The 21,065-nt window shown below is 45.6% G+C and overlaps 10 non-coding genes across 10 annotated transcripts; all 10 read left to right on the top strand.

Annotated features, from left to right (window-relative positions):
• The first annotated feature begins 307 nt into the window (after window positions 1–307).
• On the top strand, window positions 308–471 carry LOC130213871 (U1 spliceosomal RNA). Its single transcript, XR_008835524.1, has one exon. It is a non-coding gene; the product is annotated as a U1 spliceosomal RNA (small nuclear RNA).
• Window positions 472–1,290: 819 nt separating this feature from the next.
• On the top strand, window positions 1,291–1,454 carry LOC130213872 (U1 spliceosomal RNA). Its single transcript, XR_008835525.1, has one exon. It is a non-coding gene; the product is annotated as a U1 spliceosomal RNA (small nuclear RNA).
• Window positions 1,455–2,266: 812 nt separating this feature from the next.
• LOC130213893 (U1 spliceosomal RNA) lies at window positions 2,267–2,430 on the top strand. The gene has a single exon (XR_008835545.1). It is a non-coding gene; the product is annotated as a U1 spliceosomal RNA (small nuclear RNA).
• An 807-nt stretch (window positions 2,431–3,237) lies between these two features.
• LOC130213884 (U1 spliceosomal RNA) lies at window positions 3,238–3,401 on the top strand. The gene has a single exon (XR_008835536.1). It is a non-coding gene; the product is annotated as a U1 spliceosomal RNA (small nuclear RNA).
• An 812-nt stretch (window positions 3,402–4,213) lies between these two features.
• Window positions 4,214–4,377, top strand: LOC130213882 (U1 spliceosomal RNA). The gene has a single exon (XR_008835534.1). It is a non-coding gene; the product is annotated as a U1 spliceosomal RNA (small nuclear RNA).
• Window positions 4,378–5,189: 812 nt separating this feature from the next.
• LOC130213898 (U1 spliceosomal RNA) lies at window positions 5,190–5,346 on the top strand. Its single transcript, XR_008835548.1, has one exon. It is a non-coding gene; the product is annotated as a U1 spliceosomal RNA (small nuclear RNA).
• Window positions 5,347–17,597: 12,251 nt separating this feature from the next.
• On the top strand, window positions 17,598–17,761 carry LOC130213873 (U1 spliceosomal RNA). The gene has a single exon (XR_008835526.1). It is a non-coding gene; the product is annotated as a U1 spliceosomal RNA (small nuclear RNA).
• Window positions 17,762–18,579: 818 nt separating this feature from the next.
• LOC130213874 (U1 spliceosomal RNA) lies at window positions 18,580–18,743 on the top strand. Its single transcript, XR_008835527.1, has one exon. It is a non-coding gene; the product is annotated as a U1 spliceosomal RNA (small nuclear RNA).
• An 812-nt stretch (window positions 18,744–19,555) lies between these two features.
• Window positions 19,556–19,719, top strand: LOC130213875 (U1 spliceosomal RNA). The gene has a single exon (XR_008835528.1). It is a non-coding gene; the product is annotated as a U1 spliceosomal RNA (small nuclear RNA).
• Window positions 19,720–20,531: 812 nt separating this feature from the next.
• Window positions 20,532–20,688, top strand: LOC130213899 (U1 spliceosomal RNA). The gene has a single exon (XR_008835549.1). It is a non-coding gene; the product is annotated as a U1 spliceosomal RNA (small nuclear RNA).
• Window positions 20,689–21,065: the final 377 nt, after the last annotated feature.

Raw genomic sequence — 21,065 nt, forward strand, 5'->3', positions numbered from 1 at the left:
CACCTCCCCTCCCCTCCCCTTATAGTGTCTGCTATTCCCAAATCGAGTGCGTCCCACGGAAACTATGCATTGGCAGTCCCAACTGATGACAAAACACAAAGCGAACATTTGGTGGAAGCTCACGTTCTTTATCGGTTGCCACAGTTACTAGCAAGTGGTTTGCAGGCACAGGCACGTCTGCTGCAAGTACAGCGCCGTCAGGAGACTGGGATTGCTGGCCCATTCCCCATGCTCGGTGGCTGGGCATCACCGTCAGGAAAGATGGCCGATAGAAAACGGCTGCGCCATTTGCTCCGTCCAGCAACTCATACTTACCTGGCAGGGGAGATACCATGATCAGAAAGGTGGTTCACCCAGGGCGAGGCTTGGCCATTGCACTCCGGTCATGCTGACCCCTGCGAATTCCCCAAATGTGGGAATCTCGACTGCATAATTTCTGGTAGTGGGGGACTGCGTTCGCGCTCTCCCCTGAGCACAGAGGTTCAAGATAGAGTTCATGCGGTAGTTCCAGACATGGCAGGGGCAGCGCTGCTCCTTTCTCGTTCAGTTTTCCAGTCAAGGAACACGCGTTAAGAGAGCCCCCGGTGGCTTTTGTCCGGCAACCAGAGACATCTTCACAGTCAGCCACCTGTGGTTTCCTGTCTCAGGGATGTAAGCTGGTTGCAGCGGGAGGTTGTTTAGTCAACGCTTCCGCTTTTGTTCGTGAAGTTCTCTTCCGGAACGTTTGTAGATCCCGCGTTGTTCTTCAAGCCATGTCGTTTGAGCGCTGTGCTGACAGTCTGACGTAAGAAAATGGAACAGAACATATAATAGGCAAGAGTGCAAAGCACGGAGCTCTAGGCAAAGTCGGCCCGAACCGCAGCAAAGCAGGAGGCCGACCTGTCAAAATCGACCAACTCAACAACTAACCAGAGAAAAAGAAGGCATCTGTAGAGAAAGAAAGCAGGCAGCGGAAAAGAAAGAACGAACCCAAAGCACACTCCCCTCCCCTTATAGTGTCTGCTATTCCCAAATCGAGTGCGTCCCACGGAAACCATGCATTGGCAGTCCCAACTGATGACAAAACACAAAGCGAACATTTGGTGGAAGCTCACGTTCTTTATCGGTTGCCACAGTTACTAGCAAGTGGTTTGCAGGCACAGGCACAGGCACAGGCACGTCTGCTGCAAGTACAGCGCCGTCAGGAGACTGGGGTTGCTGGCCCATTCCCCATGCTCGGTGGCTGGGCATCACCGTCAGGAAAGATGGCCGATAGAAAACGGCTGCGCCATTTGCTCCGTCCAGCAACTCATACTTACCTGGCAGGGGAGATACCATGATCAGAAAGGTGGTTCACCCAGGGCGAGGCTTGGCCATTGCACTCCGGTCATGCTGACCCCTGCGAATTCCCCAAATGTGGGAATCTCGACTGCATAATTTCTGGTAGTGGGGGACTGCGTTCGCGCTCTCCCCTGAGCACAGAGGTTCAAGATAGAGTTCATGCGGTAGTTCCAGACATGGCAGGGGCAGCGCTGCTCTTTTCTCGTTCAGTTTTCCAGTCAAGGAACACGCGTTAAGAGAGCCCCCGGTGGCTATTGTCCGGGAACCAGAGACATCTTCACAGTCAGCCACCTGTGGTTTCCTGTCTCAGGGATGTAAGCTGGTTGCAGCGGGAGGTTGTTTAGTCAACGCTTCCGCTTTTGTTCGTGAAGTTCTCTTCCGGAACGTTTGTAGATCCCGCGTTGTTCTTCAAGCCATGTCGTTTGAGCGCTGTGCTGACAGTCTGACGTAAGAAAATGGAACAGAACATATAATAGGCAAGAGTGCAAAGCACGGAGCTCTAGGCAAAGACGGCCCGAACCGCAGCAAAGCAGGAGGCCGACCTGTCAAAATCGACCAACTCAACAACTAACCAGAGAAAAAGAAGGCATCTGTAGAGAAAGAAAGCAGGCAGCGGAAAAGAAAGAACGAACCGAAAACACACTCCCCTCCCCTCCCCTTATAGTGTCTGCTATTCCCAAATCGAGTGCGTCCCACGGAAACTATGCATTGGCAGTCCCAACTGATGACAAAACACAAAGCGAACATTTGGTGGAAGCTCACGTTCTTTATCGGTTGCCACAGTTACTAGCAAGTGGTTTGCAGGCACAGGCACGTCTGCTGCAAGTACAGCGCCGTCAGGAGACTGGGGTTGCTGGCCCATTCCCCATGCTCGGTGGCTGGGCATCACCGTCAGGAAAGATGGCCGATAGAAAACGGCTGCGCCATTTGCTCCGTCCAGCAACTCATACTTACCTGGCAGGGGAGATACCATGATCAGAAAGGTGGTTCACCCAGAGCGAGGCTTGGCCATTGCACTCCGGTCATGTTGACCCCTGCGAATTCCCCAAATGTGGGAATCTCGACTGCATAATTTCTGGTAGTGGGGGACTGCGTTCGCGCTCTCCCCTGAGCACAGAGGTTCAAGATAGAGTTCATGCGGTAGTTCCAGACATGGCAGAGGCAGCGCTGCTCTTTTCTCGTTCAGTTTTCCAGTCAAGGAACACGCGTTAAGAGAGCCCCTGGTGGCTTTTGTCCGGGAACCAGAGACATCTTCACAGTCAGCCACCTGTGGTTTCCTGTCTCAGGGATGTAAGCTGGTTGCAGCGGGAGGTTGTTTAGTCAACGCTTCCGCTTTTGTTCGTGAAGTTCTCTTCCGGAACGTTTGTAGATCCCGCGTTGTTCTTCAAGCCATGTCGTTTGAGCGCTGTGCTGACAGTCTGACGTAAGAAAATGGAACAGAACATAAAATAGACAAGAGTGCAAAGCACGGAGCTCTAGGCAAAGACGGCCCGAACCGCAGCAAAGCAGGAGGCCGACCTGTCAAAATCGACCAACTCAACAACTAACCAGAGAAAAAGAAGGCATCTGTAGAGAAAGAAAGCAGGCAGCGGAAAAGAAAGAACGAACCGAAAGCACACTCCCCTCCCCTTATAGTGTCTGCTATTCCCAAATCGAGTGCGTCCCACGGAAACCATGCATTGGCAGTCCCAACTGATGACAAAACACAAAGCGAACATTTGGTGGAAGCTCACGTTCTTTATCGGTTGCCACAGTTACTAGCAAGTGGTTTGCAGGCACAGGCACGTCTGCTGCAAGTACAGCGCCGTCAGGAGACTGGGGTTGCTGGCCCATTCCCCATGCTCGGTGGCTGGGCATCACCGTCAGGAAAGATGGCCGATAGAAAACGGCTGCGCCATTTGCTCCGTCCAGCAACTCATACTTACCTGGCAGGGGAGATACCATGATTAGAAAGGTGGTTCACCCAGGGCGAGGCTTGGCCATTGCACTCCGGTCATGCTGACCCCTGCGAATTCCCCAAATGTGGGAATCTCGACTGCATAATTTCTGGTAGTGGGGGACTGCGTTCGCGCTCTCCCCTGAGCACAGAGGTTCAAGATAGAGTTCATGCGGTAGTTCCAGACATGGCAGGGGCAGCGCTGCTCTTTTCTCGTTCAGTTTTCCAGTCAAGGAACACGCGTTAAGAGAGCCCCCGGTGGCTTTTGTCCGGCAACCAGAGACATCTTCACAGTCAGCCACCTGTGGTTTCCTGTCTCAGGGATGTAAGCTGGTTGCAGCGGGAGGTTAATTAGTCAACGCTTCCGCTTTTGTTCGTGAAGTTCTCTTCCGGAACGTTTGTAGATCCCGCGTTGTTCTTCAAGCCATGTCGTTTGAGCGCTGTGCTGACAGTCTGACGTAAGAAAATGGAACAGAACATATAATAGGCAAGAGTGCAAAGCACGGAGCTCTAGGCAAAGATGGCCCGAACCGCAGCAAAGCAGGAGGCCGACCTGTCAAAATCGACCAACTCAACAACTAACCAGAGAAAAAGAAGGCATCTGTAGAGAAAGAAAGCAGGCAGCGGAAAAGAAAGAACGAACCGAAAACACACTCCCCTCCCCTCCCCTTATAGTGTCTGCTATTCCCAAATCGAGTGCGTCCCACGGAAACTATGCATTGGCAGTCCCAACTGATGACAAAACACAAAGCGAACATTTGGTGGAAGCTCACGTTCTTTATCGGTTGCCACAGTTACTAGCAAGTGGTTTGCAGGCACAGGCACGTCTGCTGCAAGTACAGCGCCGTCAGGAGACTGGGGTTGCTGGCCCATTCCCCATGCTCGGTGGCTGGGCATCACCGTCAGGAAAGATGGCCGATAGAAAACGGCTGCGCCATTTGCTCCGTCCAGCAACTCATACTTACCTGGCAGAGGAGATACCATGATCAGAAAGGTGGTTCACCCAGGGCGAGGCTTGGCCATTGCACTCCGGTCATGCTGACCCCTGCGAATTCCCCAAATGTGGGAATCTCGACTGCATAATTTCTGGTAGTGGGGGACTGCGTTCGCGCTCTCCCCTGAGCACAGAGGTTCAAGATAGAGTTCATGCGGTAGTTCCAGACATGGCAGGGGCAGCGCTGCTCTTTTCTCGTTCAGTTTTCCAGTCAAGGAACACGCGTTAAGAGAGCCCCCGGTGGCTTTTGTCCGGCAACCAGAGACATCTTCACAGTCAGCCACCTGTGGTTTCCTGTCTCAGGGATGTAAGCTGGTTGCAGCGGGAGGTTAATTAGTCAACGCTTCCGCTTTTGTTCGTGAAGTTCTCTTCCGGAACGTTTGTAGATCCCGCGTTGTTCTTCAAGCCATGTCGTTTGAGCGCTGTGCTGACAGTCTGACGTAAGAAAATGGAACAGAACATATAATAGGCAAGAGTGCAAAGCACGGAGCTCTAGGCAAAGACGGCCCGAACCGCAGCAAAGCAGGAGGCCGACCTGTCAAAATCGACCAACTCAACAACTAACCAGAGAAAAAGAAGGCATCTGTAGAGAAAGAAAGCAGGCAGCGGAAAAGAAAGAACGAACCGAAAACACACTCCCCTCCCCTCCCCTTATAGTGTCTGCTATTCCCAAATCGAGTGCGTCCCACGGAAACTATGCATTGGCAGTCCCAACTGATGACAAAACACAAAGCGAACATTTGGTGGAAGCTCACGTTCTTTATCGGTTGCCACAGTTACTAGCAAGTGGTTTGCAGGCACAGGCACGTCTGCTGCAAGTACAGCGCCGTCAGGAGACTGGGGTTGCTGGCCCATTCCCCATGCTCGGTGGCTGGGCATCACCGTCAGGAAAGATGGCCGATAGAAAACGGCTGCGCCATTTGCTCCGTCCAGCAACTCATACTTACCTGGCAGGGGAGATACCATGATCAGAAAGGTGGTTCACCCAGGGCGAGGCTTGGCCATTGCACTCCGGTCATGCTGACCCCTGCGAATGGCGATCGACCTGTACGGCGTGCAAATTTCATTATGGATGTGTAGGCAATTACAGCACTTGATTGGTTGATTGAGTGTCAGCAAACCATGAATGAACTGATTTTGAGAGTGACCAACCCCCTGGTGATGTCATCAAAACAAATAGTAGTAACTGTCAGAACACGTTCTATATGGTGTGGTCCTATTGAAATTAAAGCAAACAGCTCTAACTGTGCACAAAAGTGAACTATGAAATGATCATTTAATAAGTTTGTTATTAAAATTTAAGTTGATTTTTAAATTAAATAACTTTTAATGGTTCACTCAAAATCCCCATAAACCTCAACAGATGGAATATATAAATTAATTCATGTAATATCAGTTCTATAAATAAAATATTCATATGTAATATAATTAATATTAGTAATTAAAGGTCAAACTTTTTTTATAAATGCATAATGTTTAGTAGAATTATTCTTAAATTTGTTTGTATAACCAAAAAATGCAAATATTTAGCTTCTGTTCTATTATATTATATTATACAGATATACAATCATATTTCTAATAGCAGTAATACAATTACATAAAATGAATAATAATCCCTTACTTTGTTACTGGGTAAGTATTTTAATTATAGTAACTAACTACTTTGTAACAAATTACAACAGTGTAATGTCATAGGATATTTGAATAATGTACAGTTTTTGTATTTGTGTGTTGCAGGTGGAGCTTGATGTTGGAGTGTGGTTTAAGGATGACTCCACTGGCATCCCATCTGACGGCAACAGGATAAGCTGTCATCGACTCCAGAACTGGACTTGGAAAAACACAGAGGAGCAATAGACTTGCAATTGCAACAGACAGAGCGCCTGTACCAGAGGTTACTATTAAAATGGACTGCATATTATTGTCATAGACTCAGATAATGATTCTAAATTAAATTCAAAATCAGAAGATTTAGGCTATTTTTAAAAACCAATGAAGTCCTTCCAACACATACAAAAAGAAACACGAGATTGTATTTTATTATCCAAATTTATTAAAAGTGAAAAAGAAAGTTCTAAACATATTGTTAAATCTGCCTGACATAAAAATGTATACAATAGATATACTTTGTACATAATAAAAAACACATTACTATTAGAATCATTAGTTTTAATATTACTGATAGCAGTTATAGATCTAAGAATATATTGTATACATAAAAAAATACTGCCAGGTCAAGCATTTAGATATAAAAAATAAATAAATCCTCTTAAAAAAAAACAAAGCTAACAATTAAAGTATATAAAGCAACATTAGTTATCACAAAATAATAATTAAAGTACTTTAAATAACATAATTATATATATATATATATTTTTTTTTTATTATTACTAAAATTGTATAATGAATAAATAATTAAATAAAATAATTATATTAAAGTACTTTAAATAACATTATGATAATATATACTTAATAAACATAAATAAATAAATAAAACAAGAAAACAATTAAAGAAATACTGTAAACTGTAAAACAATAAACTGTTAACATAACATACATTTCTGGAACAAAACAGTGTTACAACAATCAACAAATTAGTGTAAAACACTGTAAACTTAAACAGTCAAATGTTAATATAACATTTGTTTCTACAACAATCAACAAATTAGTGTAAAACACTGTAAACTTAAACAGTCAAATGTTAATATAACATTTGTTTCTACAACAATCAACAAATTAGTGCAAACTGTAAAAAAAAAAGCTTAACTTTTGTAAACGGTTACATTTTTGCAACAATAAGTTACAATCTACAAATTAGTATAAAACGATGTATACTCTGAAACAATCAAATGTTAATATTGCGAACATTTGTGCAACAATAAGTGTAAAAAACAGTCAACAAATTAGTGCAAACTGTAAAAACCTGTAAACTTTTTAAAAAATCAACTGTTATTATAACATACATTTATGCATCAATACCAGTGTTACAACAATCAACAAATTAGTGTAAAACACTGTAAACTTTTAAACAACCAACTGTTATTATAACATATACATTTTTGCAACAATAACACTGTTACAAGTCAAAAACTATGAACCGCAATATGGATAGAGGTCCAGTTAGACAGACTCGGAGGCCTGAGACTGAGAGCCCAAGAGAACGTCCACAGCCCTTTTAAAGTCTTCAAAACAGTCAAACGTCTGCCCAGCAAGGTTTGTGGACGTGGAGGCTTTGGAGCTCTCACAGTAGCTCTTCTTTCTGTATTTCTTGTGACCTTGAGTTGGTTGGCCACACAGAGCACAGATGTAAACCTTCACTGAGGTTGGATGTCCAGAGCCACTGAGTCCTGCCTTTTTCCTCTTGTAGATTGTTGATCTTGAGGGCAACAGTGGCAGAGTGGATGCCTGCGGCAAGGAAACAGCAGGAGGTGCAGTCAGCGGAGTGTGTGTGTGCCGGAGTCCTGCGGACATCGAATGGGCCGGCGCAGGAACTGGTTGAGCAAGAGCAGAGGGAGGGACAGGTAAGATTTGCCTTTGCTTTAACTTTCGGGTGCCGGCCAGAGAAGTGGTGATCTGATACTGCACTGCAGGCCGGCTGGTATGGGGTCTTTCCTCTGGAAGCTCCTCAGCGGGGGGCTGGCTGGTGCTGGAGACGCTCTGGTGACGACGGAGGACAGACAGACCCTGGTCAGTGACGTTTGTGGCTGACAGCGCCTCCTGCCTCCTGATGAACTCGCTCACGCACTTTGAATTTATTTTCAGGATGGGAATCCCGAGTTTGCTGAGCTGATCATCGTCCACCGTCACTCTCTGCTGCACACGCTGGTACAGTTTAGTGATATGCTGCTTCAGCGGTGACCCTTTAGCTTTTCCTCCAACACCAGGATGAAGCCACAGCTGTTTGACCAGGCAGTACATCAGCCGGTTCTTTCTGGAGTCCACCAAGTGTGCGGCTGAGTAACGCTTGCTGAACTTGAGCTTCTGCACCAGGGACGCCTCAGTCGGATCTCCACTGGTGCGGCCAAACAGAGCATTGCCCCAGCGTGCAGAGTAGAGGCTGTCGAATTGTTGGATGCTGCGGTCATGGAGGTCAAGCTTGTTCCAGGCGCTGATGACCTTTTGCCTGGTCGACTCATTTAAGGCAAGTTTTCCTTCCTCCAGGGCGATCTCAACAAGGACTTTACACAGATCCTCTACGTGCTGGTACCCAGGCAGATGATTGGGACCGCACACGTCCTCCACACAGGGGTCAAATTCAGCAGCCACTGCCTGATCGGTGAGGCACAGACGGTTCCTCAGAGGAGTCAGGCTGTCCCTCTCGTGGTCTGAGGAGTAGCCCACATCATCCTCTTCCTCTTCCTCTGCCACCCCAGCAGGAACATCTTCATCCTCATCCTCATCTGCCTGAAGTGTCTCTCTAGTCTGAGCGTAATGATCAGGGGCACTGAAGGGCTCTGAGGACTGGGAAAACAGGTACTCCAGACCAATGCGCTCATCACCAGCAGGAACTGGAGGCCTGTAGTTTGCCTCCTCCACCTCCCCAAACAGCTCCTGGCACCTTTGGTTTAGGCGATGGACCAGAGGAGACATGTACACCATATGTTTCCTCCCTTTCCGCCCTTGGACGCTGGCTGACTCCCTGTTAGAGTTCCAGCGTGCGATGCCAGCCAGCAGATAGACTTGAAACGGGACGGCAGCACAGTGGGGTCCCGGGATCATGTCAGGCAGAAAGGAATGAAAGCCCTCCAGACTGTTGCTTCCTCTCACCGTACTGTACCGCGCAAGACGAACACCGTTACGGGTCACATACTTGGTGATGGTGTACATGTTCCTCCCTGGTGGATCCTGGATGCATTCAAGGTGCTTCTGCTGGTTCTCCCAGACGTGGTCGATGGCTGCAGAGTCCTTAAACAGATGCACCTGGTTCTCATCCATCCCTGCGGCTCCCTTCAGGAGATCAATGGCGCACTGCACGCGCGCACATGTTTCCTGGGCACCAACTGTGATCCTCCTGACATAATGGCTGAGGTCATATTTACTGACACGCAGCTCGATGATCTGGCTGTCAGCCAGGGAGGCATAGTTGGTTGGGTGACCGGCACGTATCGCCTGTACCAGAAGAGCCATGTCGTCTTTGTTGTAGGCAAAGACGGCAGCAGAGAGGGCAGACTTGAACAGGGCATACTTTGGATGATGATCTGTCCGAAGAGCTGCATCGAATCGATGGATCCAATGAAAGATGTCCAGCCGTACCAGCATACCCCTGTCCGTCCAGTCACTGAAGAGCTGCTCAACCGAGGACACGGCGTGGACGCGACAGCAGCCACGATCCACATACATGAGCTCGGGCGGTGCCTCATCAGCTCTCCTGTACCTCTCCATGAGGCCTTCAGCCATCGGCCTCATCTTCTCCAATGACTCCTCACAGGTGAGAACAGATATAAGGATCTGCCCCTGCTCGTTGGCCACATTGGTACACCACTCTGCAGTGCCTTTTCCATCGCCGGAGAGTTTCTTGCAGATCTGATAACAAATGCAACACAAATAGATTCAAACATTTGTATTTTGTAGTTTTTTTTTTTCTGCACCAGATCAAGAAAGTAAGAGTCACTAATATTCAGATATGAATTAATAATGTGTTTTTGCATTACAGCTCATTAGATTTCGGATGCAGAGCATGCAGGAGGAAACCTGAAGTGAAGAAAACGACACACGAAGACGTAGGTAAGTATGAATAATAATCAGGTGCGTGTGATGGTGACAAACACGATTTTAAAGCACCAGTAACCCATATTAGATATTAATTTATTGATAATTATTTATTATTAAACAATTAATAATACTTTACTCATCAATTGTCGTTAATAGTTAAAATGTGCCATGATGCAAAAGTGGACAATAATATTTTAAGGATAAAATCTCTATGATAAAGGATTTCCTGAAAGAACAACAGTAAAAAGGTTTTGCAATACGTTTACAAACTGACTTATTTTCCATTGTGTTAAATTTACCTTCTTGGTGGAGTCGTACTTTAGGACTTTGCCAAATGTGGACATAATCTGAGTACGGTAGTCCTCGATGTTATCTGCCTCTGAAATAAGAAATGCCTTTCTCATCAGTCTGGCAGATGGCGGCTCTCTCCGTGCTGGTGGTCGCTGGAACTGCTGGCACAAACTCCCTAAAAGCAGAGAAAACGGACACTTTGCTACTTAATCTTTGATTAAATGCTCAAAAGGTTAGGAATTTAAAAATAATAATAATAATAATTCTGTCATCATTTGCTGATCCTTTTAATGATTTCAAACCATTATGGGTTTCTTTTAAACACTAAACAAGATATTTAGAAAAATGTCAGAAACCTGTAACCATTGACTTCCATAGTATCTGTCTGTTTTTTTACAATGGATTACAATGGTTACAGGATTTCGGCTTTCTTCAGAATATCTTCTTTTGTGTTTAACAAAAGAGAGAAACTCATAAAAGTTTAAAACTACTCACTTCTGGGTGAACTATCCCTTTAAGAAAACAATTAACTCTGACTTACGAGTGATCTTCCCAGGTTTGTTGTACTGGCTGAGAAGAGTGGTGTACATGTCCTTTCTCTGCAGATAGTCCTCGCAGTGGCTCTCCTGCACCTGTCTCCAAACCTTCACCATGGTGTTTCCCTCAGTGCGATCCCTCATCAGGCGGATCACCTGCTTGTCCACGCCACGCCTAGAATCATAGGAGCAACACAATCATTAGATGATGGTAAATCTTAACTTTTTTTAAGACTCTGCATAATTTCACAATGATTTGTATTCTGCTAGAGACTCACCGTAGCGTCAAGACAGCAGGAAACACCGCTCTGTGAGCTGAACTGAGCTGGTTAAGGATGCACTGATCCCATGACAGGAAACGACCAATAGTATGCTCTTCCGACTCCTTTGCAGCCTTTCTACAGGCGTTGCATGCCAGGACCTCAGTCAGCATGGAGTACCAGCCAGACATGTGGCAGATCTGTCTTACCGTGGATGAATACCCACAACGGTAGAGAAAAGCCTTCTGATTGGTGCGTGCTGGGCAGTCAGACCTTGGGCACCGAAGACTGTAACGCCACACACCGACTGGTCTCCAGAAAAAAAACCGAGCTGCGGAAAAAGGAGTCTGCTGAGGGGACTTTTCCTTCCACCACTCCAGGAGATTCTGGAGGGTGAAACCACATCCGGTCATCCTTCAGGACTTTCCTCCACTTTCTGTTTCCATGTTTGTCTTTATAAGACATGGCCCTCTGAAAGAGTCCCCTTTCAGCATCCTCCTTAAGCCACAGTATGTCTGCACTGGGCAGCCCATGAAGACCAGACTCCCACATCTTGTGCCAACCCTCAAATGACACCTGGTAATTAGAATAACCGAGACAAAACTGTGTTAACATCAATTAAAGTTTTAGTATTAAAGTATACATTTTTCTTATCTTCACAACCACAGAGTTCTTTGACAGTTACCTCAGAATGTGCTGGGTCACTGTGTGGTGACCCACCAGATGACCTTCTAGGTTGAACGTCAGAAGCTGACACAGAAGCTGATGCAGGAGCCGATGAAGAAGCCGAGGCAGGAACTGATGAGGCTGATGCAGGAGCCGATGAAGAAGCCGAGGCAGGAACTGATGAGGCTGATGCAGGAGCCGATGAAGAAGCCGAGGCAGGAACTGATGAGGCTGATGCAGGAGCCGATGAAGAAGCCGAGGCAGGAACTGATGAGGCTGATGCAGGAGCCGATGAAGAAGCCAAGGCAGGAACTGATGAGGCTGATGCAGGAGCCGATGAAGAAGCCAAGGCAGGAACTGATGAGGCTGATGCAGGAGCCGATGAAGAAGCCAAGGCAGGAACTGATGAGGCTTATGCAGGAGCCGATGAAGAAGCCAAGGCAGGAACTGATGAGGCTGATGCAGGAGCCGATGAAGAAGCCAAGGCAGGAACTGACGAGGCTGATGCAGGAGCCGATGAAGAAGCCAAGGCAGGAACTGACGAGGCTGATGCAGGAGCCGATGAAGAAGAAAAGACAGGAACTGACGAGGCTGATGCAGGAGCCGATGAAGAAGAAAAGACAGGAACTGACGAGGCTGATGCAGGAGCCGATGAAGAAGAAAAGACAGGAACTGATGAGGCTGATGCAGGAGCCGATGAAGAAGAAAAGACAGGAACTGATGAGGCTGATGCAGGAGCCGATGAAGAAGAAAAGACAGGAACTGATGAGGCTGATGCAGGAGCCTCCAATAAAGAAGTTGATGCAGGAGCCTTCAACAAAGTAAGTATAATAGGTAAAACCTTTTTCATTGACATAATCATACTTTTTGCACAGCCTCCCCATCTATGCTCACAAAACTGTATTCAGGAGTATATGCACCACCTAATTGTGATGTACAAACGATGAACTTACAGCAGACAGTGGAGAGTCTGAGTGGGGCTTCTGTGAAAGATCTTCACAGGAACGTTTTCTTCGCTTTGCTTCCCCGGCTCCTAAATGAGCACAGTTGTGATTATCAGAACACAGTGTCTTAGTGTGACGACTTTTATTTATTAATGCATACAGTTGAAGCCAGAATTATAAGCCCCCCTGTTAAATTTGAGTTTATTTTTCACAATTTATGTGTAATGGAGAGAGGACTTGTTCAGGCACATTTCTAAACATAATAGTTCTAATAACTCATTTCTCATAATTTATCTTTGCTATGATGACAGTATAAAATATTGGGTCACACTTTACAATAAGGTTTCATTAGATAATGTATTTACTAACATGTACTAATTCTGAACAATGCTTGTACAACATTTTTTAATCATAGTTCAACATGTACTAATGCTTTTTTAAAATAATATTTAATGCTTAGTTGCTGGACTGTGAGTTGGGATGGATGACTGTAACACGAACAAATACTGTATTAAGTGTATTGTTCATTGCTTGTTTATGGTGGTAAATGGTTTGACATTAACTAATACAAACTTATTGTAAAGTGTCACCCTTTAGGGTAACACTTTAGAGTAATAGTTCATTAGTTAATATTAGTTAATGCATTTACTAACATGAACAAGAAATTTAATACATTAATTACAGTATTAATTTATCTTTGTTAACGATTTCATGTTATTTAAGTTAAATAACTTTAGTTCATTAATACACTGTGCATTAAGTAATGTCAACAAGCACAACTTTGGATTTTAATAATGCATTAATGTTGAACTGTAATTAATAAATGCTGCACAAGATTGGCGACACTTAGTGTTAGTAAACTGATTAACTAAAGGACTATTATACTGAAGTGTTACCATATTCAGCCTGAGAAGGTAAAGGCTTAACTAGGTTAACACTGTTTGTTCTGTAGCCAATAGAAAAACATAAATAATAAAACAAATAAAACTTTCTTCAGAAGATAATATACTATCCTAAGTACTGTGAACATGTCCTTGCTCCATTACCTTAAATAAATATTTCACAGGAGGGCCCTCAACTGTACTTCATGCTACAACAGTATGAATAAATGTTAATAAGTGACATTCATTATGTGATATACCTTGTCTTTCAGAGGAGCTGAGTGGTTTCTTCGGCAGACCGCCTTTGTCCTCCACTGCTAAAGAAAGACAAAAAAACACAAGATGGGCAAAAGTCAGTGTCAAAGCAGCAAGAAGACAATCTCATCAGCTCAGTGTTTTGATTTTGTGTGTCATTGATTTATTTATTAATAAAAGATTTATGCTATGGTACATGAACAATTAAAGACAATAATTAAAGGGATATACACCTTGTGCTTCAAAAGCACTGAGGGCTTCCACCAGTAGCGCATCATCCGCCCATCCACCATCACCTCTAGGTCCCGACGAGCTGGAGCTGGCCGCCGCTGCAGGAAGAGGCCTCTCTTCTGGGGGTTTCTGTGAGTTACAGGTTGTAGTTTGCATGAAATGTTGCCAGCATGATATATATATTTTTTTAATAAAGTCACATTTAAAAGAAATAAATAAAGCCTACCTCTTTGTTGAGAATGTACTGCCGGAACCGCTTCAGTGTCTTGACGCTGATGTCCTCCTCCTTCATCGTCAGCCACTGCCGCACAGAGCAGAACGCCTCCTGTGCCATCTTCTTTTCTTGGGCACTGCCAGCTTGTGGATCAGCCTGCAGGGTCTTGTGCAGGCTGTACCACTGCCACATCTCCAGGAACGTGAAAGATCTGAAGCGGCCCTGACCGTAGATGGCCCTGTCGACGTTGACCTCGAGGTGGCAGGAAACCTGTGGAAACAGTTGCACATACTGTAACAGAAGATCCTTTATATACTCACCTGGGCCCTCTTTTCTTCCTTGATGGCGACGCTCCTTGATGTGTATATCCAGCACACTGAAATTTCAAAAAGAGAAATTAATTTGTGTAAAAACAGCTTATGCAAATGTATAGCAACATACTTACTATTTAATGTAGCCAACGTCGTTCTCCACCAGCCATTTAAAACTTTGGCCATTGTATTTGCCAAAGTTTAAAATGAGCTGGCCGAGATACTGGACCTCCGATGGCGCACAAGTAATGTGCTGGCATCTTTTTTTAGCTAAGACATAAAAATAACATTAATGCAAACAACAGTCTGCAGTGTACGCATATGACAGAAACACACAAATAAGATATTACCTTCCTCACAAGCAGTTTTTTTGTCCTGGCTAGTGTTCCGCTCGAAGCACCTGTTGCGAGAGGCCAGGGTCTTGGCGTCCTTCGATGCTTTAAGAAAGCACTGTTGTCTGTCCTGTGGCACACTGGTGTCAACGATGCTCAGGGTGGGCAACAGTGGATCCATGTCTAATTCACCTGTAAGAAGTATTCTTATAATCATCACAAATATAGAGAGGAGATATGGTCTTAGCTCTGAGCTCATGATAAAAGTATTAAAAAGACATTTTGTGTGTTTTTTTCCATTTTTACATGTTTGATAATTAACAAATCAATCAAATATCATCAAAAGAAGTTATCTGACAATGGTTAACAATGCTGACAGAGATGATGCATTTGACAGTGGCAATGAAAACATGAATTTTCATATCAATTGCTCTTGCACATTATTTTCAAATGCTTACAGTGTATATTGTGTTTTTTAGGGGGCAGCTATCAAAATCAACCTCCATATGGCTGATATAAGGTAAGGTAAAATGCATTCTAAGCATGTTAAATACATACTATCATTAATATGATATCATTTACACATATAATACTTGAAATAACATAACAAATCATATTTAATGTATGCACATTTTCATTTTAAAGCTTATAGCAGTAATTGTCCCAGGCCTTGAGAATCAGTGATATATTATTCAGTCTATGGCAATAACGATTTTACTATATTCTTATGATCACAAATACAGGTATTGATCATATGTTTTGTCCCAGTTAAGATCTTAAGATGTTCTTAGACGTTACAACTAATGATAATAATCGCCATGGTAACATATATTGCTATATATAAAGGGATATTTATTTATTAGCATGTTTGTTGCTAATGAAACAACTGTTTACTATGTATACGGAGCTATCAAACCGACGCGAGCGCCGAAAATAATACAAAAGCTAAACTTTTTCAGGTTTTGTGCAACCAAATATGCATTTAAGTAATATCACAGTATAAAATCAACTTACCACACGAAATATCTAGGACAGGTGAACTTTCTGACGGCACAGCGTCACCAGCACAGACCAAACACTGCACAAAGAGTGAGAGATTTCAAACATGATGTGATCTTAGCATTAATATAACAATAAAAATAGCTTACCACACAAAATCTCTGAAATGGGTGAACGTCTGACGGCGCAGCGTCACACACACAGACCAAATACTGCACACACAGTAAAATATATCAAACGTGATGTGAGCAAAACATACAGTTTATCAGAACAGGATAAAAATACCCTACCACTATAAATCACCACGACAGGTGTACTTTTTTGACAGCGCAGCCTCACGAACAGACAAAATGCTGCATGGAGTGAAATATTTTAAACGTGATGTGACCAAAACATACTGTGCATCAATATAACCATTTAAAAATAACTTATCACACAAAATCTCTACGACAGGTGTACTTTTTGAAGGCGCAGCCTCACGAATACTGCACGAAGAGTGAGATATTTCAAACGTGCCGTGACCAAAACATACTGTGCATCAATATAACAGTATAAAAATAACTTACCACACGAAATCACTTCAGCATATGAATTTATCTCGACAGCAGATGAACTCTCTGACCCGATAAATTGTGAGCATCCAGAGTGAGAGAAACTTTAGAAAATTCTCAGCGCTGATTGGCCGTGATTTTAAACTTAAGACAATGCAGCCCTCCGATTGGCCCAGGGCCTAATCAAACTTTACACAATCGCGGCTTTTCATTGGACGAGAGTCTAAAGTCTATAGTTGACATTGCACGTTCCTTGGGCAGACGTCTGCGAATTCCCCAAATGTGGGAATCTCGACTGCATAATTTCTGGTAGTGGGGGACTGCGTTCGCGCTCTCCCCTGAGCACAGAGGTTCAAGATAGAGTTCATGCAGTAGTTCCAGACATGGCAGGGGCAGCGCTGCTCTTTTCTCGTTCAGTTTTCCAGTAAAGGAACACGCGTTAAGAGAGCCCCCGGTGGCTTTTGTCCGGGAACCAGAGACATCTTCACAGTCAGCCACCTGTGGTTTCCTGTCTCAGGGATGTAAGCTGGTTGCAGCGGGAGGTTGTTTAGTCAACGCTTCCGCTTTTGTTCGTGAAGTTCTCTTCCGGAACGTTTGTAGATCCCGCGTTGTTCTTCAAGCCATGTCGTTTGAGCGCTGTGCTGACAGTCTAACATAAGAAAATGGAACAGAACATATAATAGGCAAGAGTGCAAAGCACGGAGCTCTAGGCAAAGACGGCCCGAACCGCAGCAAAGCAGGAGGCCGACCTGTCAAAATCGACCAACTCAACAACTAACCAGAGAAAAAGAAGGCATCTGTAGAGAAAGAAAGCAGGCAGCGGAAAAGAAAGAACGAACCGAAAGCACACTCCCCTCCCCTCCCCTCCCCTTATAGTGTCTGCTATTCCCAAATCGAGTGCGTCCCACGGAAACCATGCATTGGCAGTCCCAACTGATGACAAAACACAAAGCGAACATTTGGTGGAAGCTCACGTTCTTTATCGGTTGCCACAGTTACTAGCAAGTGGTTTGCAGGCACAGGCACAGGCACGTCTGCTGCAAGTACAGCGCCGTCAGGAGACTGGGGTTGCTGGCCCATTCCCCATGCTCGGTGGCTGGGCATCACCGTCAGGAAAGATGGCCGATAGAAAACGGCTGCGCCATTTGCTCCGTCCAGCAACTCATACTTACCTGGCAGGGGAGATACCATGATCAGAAAGGTGGTTCACCCAGGGCGAGGCTTGGCCATTGCACTCCGGTCATGCTGACCCCTGCGAATTCCCCAAATGTGGGAATCTCGACTGCATAATTTCTGGTAGTGGGGGACTGCGTTCGCGCTCTCCCCTGAGCACAGAGGTTCAAGATAGAGTTCATGCGGTAGTTCCAGACATGGCAGGGGCAGTGCTGCTCTTTTCTCTTTCAGTTTTCCAGTCAAGGAACACGCGTTAAGAGAGCCCCCGGTGGCTTTTGTCCGGCAACCAGAGACATCTTCACAGTCAGCCACCTGTGGTTTCCTGTCTCAGGGATGTAAGCTGGTTGCAGCGGGAGGTTGTTTAGTCAATGCTTCCGCTTTTGTTCGTGAAGTTCTCTTCCGGAATGTTTGTAGATCCCGCGTTGTTCTTCAAGCCATGTCGTTTGAGCGCTGTGCTGACAGTCTAACATAAGAAAATGGAACAGAACATATAATAGGCAAGAGTGCAAAGCACGGAGCTCTAGGCAAAGACGGCCCGAACCTTAGCAAAGCAGGAGGCCGACCTGTCAAAATCGACCAACTCAACAACTAACCAGAGAAAAAGAAGGCATCTGTAGAGAAAGAAAGCAGGCAGCGGAAAAGAAAGAACGAACCGAAAGCACACTCCCCTCCCCTCCCCTTATAGTGTCTGCTATTCCCAAATCGAGTGCGTCCCACGGAAACCATGCATTGGCAGTCCCAACTGATGACAAAACACAAAGCGAACATTTGGTGGAAGCTCACGTTCTTTATCGGTTGCCACAGTTACTAGCAAGTGGTTTGCAGGCACAGGCACAGGCACGTCTGCTGCAAGTACAGCGCCGTCAGGAGACTGGGGTTGCTGGCCCATTCCCCATGCTCGGTGGCTGGGCATCACCGTCAGGAAAGATGGCCGATAGAAAACGGCTGCGCTATTTGCTCCGTCCAGCAACTCATACTTACCTGGCAGGGGAGATACCATGATCAGAAAGGTGGTTCACCCAGGGCGAGGCTTGGCCATTGCACTCCGGTCATGCTGACCCCTGCGAATTCCCCAAATGTGGGAATCTCGACTGCATAATTTCTGGTAGTGGGGGACTGCGTTCGCGCTCTCCCCTGAGCACAGAGGTTCAAGATAGAGTTCATGCGGTAGTTCCAGACATGGCAGGGGCAGCGCTGCTCTTTTCTCGTTCAGTTTTCCAGTCAAGGAACACGCGTTAAGAGAGCCCCCGGTGGCTTTTGTCCGGCAACCAGAGACATCTTCACAGTCAGCCACCTGTGGTTTCCTGTCTCAGGGATGTAAGCTGGTTGCAGCGGGAGGTTAATTAGTCAACGCTTCCGCTTTTGTTCGTGAAGTTCTCTTCCGGAACGTTTGTAGATCCCGCGTTGTTCTTCAAGCCATGTCGTTTGAGCGCTGTGCTGACAGTCTGACGTAAGAAAATGGAACAGAACATATAATAGGCAAGAGTGCAAAGCACGGAGCTCTAGGCAAAGATGGCCCGAACCGCAGCAAAGCAGGAGGCCGACCTGTCAAAATCGACCAACTCAACAACTAACCAGAGAAAAAGAAGGCATCTGTAGAGAAAGAAAGCAGGCAGCGGAAAAGAAAGAACGAACCGAAAACACACTCCCCTCCCCTCCCCTTATAGTGTCTGCTATTCCCAAATCGAGTGCGTCCCACGGAAACTATGCATTGGCAGTCCCAACTGATGACAAAACACAAAGCGAACATTTGGTGGAAGCTCACGTTCTTTATCGGTTGCCACAGTTACTAGCAAGTGGTTTGCAGGCACAGGCACGTCTGCTGCAAGTACAGCGCCGTCAGGAGACTGGGGTTGCTGGCCCATTCCCCATGCTCGGTGGCTGGGCATCACCGTCAGGAAAGATGGCCGATAGAAAACGGCTGCGCCATTTGCTCCGTCCAGCAACTCATACTTACCTGGCAGGGGAGATACCATGATCAGAAAGGTGGTTCACCCAGGGCGAGGCTTGGCCATTGCACTCCGGTCATGCTGACCCCTGCGAATTCCCCAAATGTGGGAATCTCGACTGCATAATTTCTGGTAGTGGGGGACTGCGTTCGCGCTCTCCCCTGAGCACAGAGGTTCAAGATAGAGTTCATGCGGTAGTTCCAGACATGGCAGGGGCAGCGCTGCTCTTTTCTCGTTCAGTTTTCCAGTCAAGGAACACGCGTTAAGAGAGCCCCCGGTGGCTATTGTCCGGCAACCAGAGACATCTTCACAGTCAGCCACCTGTGGTTTCCTGTCTCAGGGATGTAAGCTGGTTGCAGCGGGAGGTTAATTAGTCAACGCTTCCGCTTTTGTTCGTGAAGTTCTCTTCCGGAACGTTTGTAGATCCCGCGTTGTTCTTCAAGCCATGTCGTTTGAGCGCTGTGCTGACAGTCTGACGTAAGAAAATGGAACAGAACATATAATAGGCAAGAGTGCAAAGCACGGAGCTCTAGGCAAAGACGGCCCGAACCGCAGCAAAGCAGGAGGCCGACCTGTCAAAATCGACCAACTCAACAACTAACCAGAGAAAAAGAAGGCATCTGTAGAGAAAGAAAGCAGGCAGCGGAAAAGAAAGAACGAACCGAAAACACACTCCCCTCCCCTCCCCTTATAGTGTCTGCTATTCCCAAATCGAGTGCGTCCCACGGAAACTATGCATTGGCAGTCCCAACTGATGACAAAACACAAAGCGAACATTTGGTGGAAGCTCACGTTCTTTATCGGTTGCCACAGTTACTAGCAAGTGGTTTGCAGGCACAGGCACGTCTGCTGCAAGTACAGCGCCGTCAGGAGACTGGGGTTGCTGGCCCATTCCCCATGCTCGGTGGCTGGGCATCACCGTCAGGAAAGATGGCCGATAGAAAACGGCTGCGCCATTTGCTCCGTCCAGCAACTCATACTTACCTGGCAGGGGAGATACCATGATCAGAAAGGTGGTTCACCCAGGGCGAGGCTTGGCCATTGCACTCCGGTCATGCTGACCCCTGCGAATGGCGATCGACCTGTACGGCGTGCAAATTTCATTATGGATGTGTAGGCAATTACAGCACTTGATTGGTTGATTGAGTGTCAGCAAACCATGAATGAACTGATTTTGAGAGTGACCAACCCCCTGGTGATGTCATCAAAACAAATAGTAGTAACTGTCAGAACACGTTCTATATGGTGTGGTCCTATTGAAATTAAAGCAAACAGCTCTAACTGTGCACAAAAGTGAACTATGAAATGATCATTTAATAAGTTTGTTATTAAAATTTAAGTTGATTTTTAAATTAAATAACTTTTAATGGTTCACTCAAAATCCCCATAAACCTCAACAGATGGAATATATAAATTAATTCATGTAATATCAGTTCTATAAATAAAATATTCATATGTAATATAATTAATATTAGTAATTAAAGGTCAAACTTTTTTTATAAATGCATAA

This window comes from Danio aesculapii, chromosome 20, assembly GCF_903798145.1.
Source record: "Danio aesculapii chromosome 20, fDanAes4.1, whole genome shotgun sequence".
Lineage (NCBI taxonomy): Eukaryota > Metazoa > Chordata > Actinopteri > Cypriniformes > Danionidae > Danio > Danio aesculapii.